The sequence below is a fragment of the Egretta garzetta genome, unplaced genomic scaffold, assembly GCF_000687185.1.
Source record: "Egretta garzetta isolate BGI_Z169 unplaced genomic scaffold, ASM68718v1 scaffold374, whole genome shotgun sequence".
Classification (NCBI taxonomy): domain Eukaryota; kingdom Metazoa; phylum Chordata; class Aves; order Pelecaniformes; family Ardeidae; genus Egretta; species Egretta garzetta.
Window position 1 is genome coordinate 686,739 of NW_009259419.1, and position 6,194 is coordinate 692,932.

At 40.8% G+C, this 6,194-nt stretch overlaps 1 protein-coding gene across 2 annotated transcripts in view; it reads right to left on the bottom strand.

Moving 5' to 3' along the window:
• Positions 1 to 5,046, bottom strand: part of SLC25A29 (solute carrier family 25 member 29) — a 7,710-nt gene extending 2,664 nt beyond the window's left edge. Inside the window, exons 1-2 of one of the 2 annotated variants that reach the window (XM_009636852.2) lie at positions 5,008 to 5,046; positions 270 to 353 (exon numbers count right to left, since the gene is read on the bottom strand). The gene's annotated coding sequence lies outside the window, so the exon portion shown is untranslated. Of the gene's footprint in view, positions 1 to 269; positions 354 to 2,942; positions 2,956 to 5,007 lie in introns of those variants that run through there. The other variant, XM_035892444.1, reaches the window with a different exon arrangement.
• Between the last annotated feature and the right edge of the window lie 1,148 nt (positions 5,047 to 6,194).

The window sequence follows — 6,194 nt, forward strand, 5'->3', positions numbered from 1 at the left end:
TTGGATTCTTGGAAAATTACCTACTCAAAAAACTCGTTATCTTACTTCAAAAGTTAACTTCAAAATATCAACTTCCAAGTTAGTGATCATCTTCACAAAGTTTCTGGTGAACTTCTCACTGTGATATCTGCCCCGCGGTCAGGTGAGGTTCAGACTACGCTTAACTCTTGATCTTCAGTATTTGTAGCGGGTTTTTAACAGCTTTCCCACCCTTCTGATAAAAAATACATGAAGACACAAAATATGCAAAGCATTAATTTTGTACTTACAGATTCTTGCTTTATGATGGACTGAAAGCAATGGAAGGTCCCACGGTAGAGAGGTTTCTCTACATTTTGAACTTGTAGACGAACCTATAAAAAGTTTTATGAGATACTGATTTGTATGTCAAAGAACAGCCTAACTGGTAAACTAATGTCTTGTATGTACATGGAGATTTGCTATAGCAATGCATATGCAAGAGCACAGTTGGACACTGGAATGCCACACGTGGCAGAATAATTTAAAAATATTCTGTAAGTGTTTTGAATTAATTTGGGGGGTGAAAAGATGAAGGGAAGAGGATTATTAACTTCTTATGAATATTAGAAAAAACGGTATGTGGAAGTACAACAGGGAACAGTGTTATCTAGAATTTCACATTGAAGTTTTCCAGTACTGGCTACAATAACTACTTTCTTTAGCTGCCAAGAATACTTCTGTTCACACTAAGGAATATCTGCACAAACCTGATAAGAATTTCATAAAAATTTATTTACAAGTCAAGCATGAAATAAGGGTAATTTTAAAAGGGTAGAAACTTTCACCACCACCCCCCAGAGTGTTTCTGGCTACCAGACTTGGGCCCCTTCACTGACATCTGATCTTTTTTCAGAGGGTAGCTGGGAAGTGACTCTTACTCTTAAGTGATCTCTGTCTTTGCATGAAGGAAGGAATAAAAAGCCACTTCTCCTTTTCAAATTTAGTTTGGGTTTTTGAACCTTCTGAACACAATTTGTGAGGGCGTGGCCGATTCAAACCTTTAATGTTAGTAATCAATAAACTTTTCCAAACCTGAAATGGTATGTTCTGCTGGACAGAAAGATGCTTCTATAACTGGTGACATTAGGAGACAGGGCCTTTTTTCTAGATGTTTTTTAACCTTTAATGGGAAAGTCCAGTTCTGCTTTTCCCTGCTAATTTGTCCTCGGCACGCTTAAAACAAAAAAGTCCCAAGGCAACCTAGTTCGTGCAAAGCCCTACACTGCAATCAACTCAATAAATTGATTTCACTGGACTGGGGGAGTTAGAAATCTCTCTGATCTCCAGCATGGGGGGCTGCAATGGTCCTCAGAAGAAATGCTTATCAACCATTTAATGCTGCTGCTGCAACTCCAGGGCAAAAAACTTCAAGACTCTTACTCTGAACAAAAGAAAAGATTATCATGCCTGTGGGAAAGATTCCCCACTTTAAAAGCTTTTTGTCATTGTTTGCCTAAAGTAATAATAAACATCACCACAACAGTGAAAGACTAGTGGATCTAAAAACGGATTTGGGGATGTAGTTTGTCAGAATTCTATATCCAGGGTAGCTTTCTTTGAGGCAAAAATTAAATTATTTACAGTTTCAATGTTTTTTATATCCCTATAACATGCAATTTTATGTTTTCTAAATCAAAACTTTATTTTTCAGTGTCTTTTTAATATATGCATTAGTGTATGCTAGCCCTACTGGAAGGCTGAGACCACTTCAGGTCTTCCACGAGGGAACATGGTTTTAAAACTTTCTTAGAGTTCAAAGTAGCCTTATGGTAGGATTCAAAGAAAATAAATCCTTTATTACTCTAAGTGACATTTGGCAGGCAGGCAGATGGTTAAAACTGCTCAAGAAGCAGGCCCACAAGCAAAGTCATAAATCTTAACAAGCTGTCAGAATTGCACAAAACAAAGGTTTTTCTCCATTTATAGTTTAGTGCTATTGTTTCGAACCCTGCCTGTGAAGTCAGGGGGCATCCACATGCATGGGCTCTGGGAGAACTGCAGCTTCAGAACCTTCTTACTTTTCTATACGCTTGTCTTGAGTAGTTTAGAATTGGTCATATTCTGTAGATAAGCTGAATTTCCTACTGGCACACAGCTCCCGCTATTTTTGTCTGAATAATTTGTGAAATATTGACTGATTAAGCCATGTTGTAGGATAAAATATTTAGAAAGTACTGACACTCCAGACCTAGGGATGAAACCCAGCCCTTTTATTTGAGCACAGCGATGACCACATAGGGGCACCCTCACTAGTGAACTGCCAGCTCAGGCAATGAAAAGTATATGAAACTTTATTTATTTATGGATATTAATGTCATATTCAACAAGCTCTTATTTAGTGTGTAAAACTGTAGGAAGAATGAATCATGCAAAATTTAACCCTCTATTCATTACACAATATTCTTGCTTCCTTCTTATATGAAACCACTGTTTCTGAGGTTTTTAGGTCCCATAGTAACACCCTGTAATTTCACATCACTAAAGCCTTGCATAAAGGTACTCCAGACTAAGCAACAAACCCCCAAACCACCACACCCCCAAAACAGTCCAAATATTTAATAATGTGCAAAAATAAGTGATTTAGAAGTGAAATGAAAATGTCTTCCAAAGTTATGTAGTGGATAAGGCCTCAAAAACAGTGTGCCTGAGATTCAGTTTTAGAGCCACTGTGTGTGGAAGTGCATAGAGCCAGAAAAGCATACCAGAAAGAAGGTTCAGAATAAGAGTTAACTTTTTTTTTTTAAAAAAGGGATATTTAAACCCCACTCCCTCCACACCACAGCTGTAGAAGAAGGACACATCAGTTTAAAACTAAAAAGGAAAAAAGCTCCATAAGTCTTTTAGATCTTTATTTGAACTAATACATTTGGGAATAAATTAAGACTGAGAGAAACAGAAGTGTTCACCTGGGCTATACTTACTAGGTAACTCTCCCGTGATGAGGCTTATCTGTCATCTACAACAAAGTAACACTTTTGCTGTTAATGAAGACAGCCCCTAGCTCAGAAAGTAAAGGCAGTTAAAAGCAAAAAAGCAATTTTATACATTACATCAACAAACCAGGGATAAGGAGTTTGCCAGTTCTCAGACCAGCTCAGTTGTGGGTTTCGCAGGGTGACATCACCGGCTTAATCTCTCCCTGTGTGTCCCACCATCCCCCTCCCCACCTGGTGAAATGTGATCACTGGCCAAAAAAGAGCTGAAAAGCCAAGACAGCAGTAAAAATCTGGCTTATCTAAGCAGCTTTCCCATTGTTCAGTTATATTAAAAACTTACAGTCTAAGGTGACTACCAGCTAGCCCTTTAAACACTGCAGAACTATAAGAGAGTTAATTCTTAACACACATACATACACAAGTTATGCAACGTCTTTTTTTTTTCCTCCAAAGACTGGTTATAGCGTTAGTTTTCCCAAATACACTGGTGACTATGCCAGCTAATAACACAAACATTAGTATTTCCTCTAACAAAAAAAAAAAAAAAAAAAATGGATAAATGCTTATAATACCTCCTAATGGGTATGAAAATACAGTGTGCCATACTGGATTTCATAAAAATTTTAAAGTCATCCAGGAACAACCTATTTGCTCTATTGTAAAGCAAGATGCTTTTTCTAATGCAAAAGAGACGTGTTGGCTTTAATACATCTGCTGGAACTAGCATGGGAGCCCCAGTTTTGCAGACACTTAAATGTTCAGTTTCATGCGCTAGAAGCTGTCCCACTTGAAAAACCAAAAAGCCAACCCCACACATGCTTAACTTTAGTCTGAGCATAGAATTTTAGCAGTTTTGCTGGCTTCAGTGAAATGACCAGCCACCTGAAGTTAAGCATGTAAAACTTGGCAGGATGGGGTGAGAGAAAGGCCCTGTACCACCATAAAAAAAGTGCAAGTCTGGATAATACCATTCCTGAAAATATATACTAGAATTCAACCCAATTGCCTAACAGTCAAATTTCCCATGCTCTGAGAAACATATATACAGATTTTGCTATTTGAGCAGCTTGCACTCGAATGGCAAGGACTAAAATCAACTAGCTAGGAAAATCTGTATTGAATTAGCCATGTGCTAGAATACAGAATATGGCCATGATCTCAGTAACACTATCAGCCCTTTGCATATCTAAATTCAGCAAGGTAGATGTATCCCAAATATAGCTCTAGCAGGTGGCACACTGTCTGGTGCGGTCAAATGATCTGGTGTATTAATTTAGCAGGGAATATATTGGCATCCCTTCTTCTATTCTTCCAGTGCAACACTTTGGATAAGGCTGCCAAAAAGTGACTTAAGTTGTCATCCCATTCTGAAAAAATGGGCTTGGACCCCTGGGAGTCCTGGCTGAAGGGCCCTCCAGGAGATGTCAAATCTCATCTTTGAACAGGTCTTAGCTACCCTTAGTATGCATAATACATACAGCTAAGCAACTATCCGAAAATCAATTTTAACCTGGAAAGCTATAAAGAGACATAATAACACTTGAAGGGAGGAAAAAGGCCCCAGACAAGCTTCATGCTGTGGATTTTTATCCTTTGGCTAGCATAACAAATTAATGCTTGAGGAGTAAGCACAGCAGAGCTTGAGGGGGAAACACAAATTTTCAACCTAGTAACACAGTAGGTTTGAGTTACAAACGCAGGGGGAGGCGGTTTTAGCAGTTAGGGATGAACAGCTGTGGAGAAGCAAGCATAGAACAAAGCTAAGTTAAATTTAAGATCGTATTTTCAAATACAGCGATGTTACTGCACTGATGAACTGGTAGTTTAGGCCAACGTTTGTCATGTTACTGGGTTGAATCCCACATACAAAGAATTTTTTCACTTCTGAGGGGCTGGAGACCACAAATCAATAAACTGAGGAGGCTTGCTCCAAGCTCTCCAGCACAGATTTATGCTCCTACAGTGTCTGGGGATTTTTTTTCCTCCCCCACTCCTTGGATAAACTTCAAATTTTCTACCGAGAGAGAAAGGTATTTCATAATCAACCCACCTTAACAGTGTCAAACGGGTGTCCCACCAGCACTCCGGCAGCACCTGGAACAAAACAAAGGCCAGGGTTACGACTCCCAGTTTTCTTCCTGGCTCTGGGGCTACAGTAGCCCAGGCACAGCCACCAGCCTGGGGTGCAAGAGCAGAGCGTGGCTGGGGGAAGCCCATCCTATCAGGTCAGCAGGCAGAAGAGCTACAGCTCAGGCCTTCGGGCCAGCACTAGGTGCCTTCACACTTCCGGGCAGGCTTCTAAGCCCCAGGAAAGGGCTGAGGTGCGCAACTATGCAGCGTGCCACATCGTACGAGAGATGTTCAGCAATTCCTGGCCTCAGCCCAAGGCAAGTCCGGTGGGCAGAGATTGCCGATTTCCTCTGAAACAAAATAGTTCATGGATGTGTCACTCTGTGGAGGCATAGAAAAGCTGGAAGCTTCTCTAAAGGCAGAAGAAAATTCCTGCACTCTGCCCACAGCCTTTCCAGATGTGATGGCAGCACCTGGAGAAGGACCAGGCATTACCAAAAACCTTTGCTTTATTCTAGGGTCAAAGGACTTTTTAGAAGTCATGCACAGGCCTGCTAGTTACACTAAACTGAATAGCTGCATTTTGCACTGAAAAACACAAGTACTGGCTGAAGCAAGGCATCCTCTAGCTCCCTGAATCTGTGACCAAAGCTGGAAGTTCAATCCATTTACGACCACTAACAGCAAGAACCACGAGTGCTGCAGTGCACCTTCTCGCATTTACGGAAAGAGAATTTCTCTCTCTCCCTCTCCCTGAGAAGATGCGGCAGAATTAGAGAGCCCACTCTAGGATGGAGTAGTCCAGGTTGCTCAAGGCCAGCACAGTGGCAGGATAGTCCAAGTCACAAAAATAGCGATGTGCGCTGTGTTCAGCGTGAGAAGACCAGCGAACTGGCCATGCAGGACCCCTGGCAAGCAGGGGTCGCTGGGATGAAGTAAGAGAGAGAAGCTGCAAAATAGTAATAATAATAAAAAAAAATGAAAATCTTTGCCCGGTTGGAGAACAGCAAATGCAAATAACTGAAAAGACGTGCAAATAAATCTCCTGAACACAATTTAACAACTGCTAAAAATAGAAGAAGGGAGGCCGTAAGCAGATGCACAGGGCCGAGCATACGGCTCCTTCTCTTCATTTTAAAGCTCCCCGCTAGAAATATTTCGGGGCCA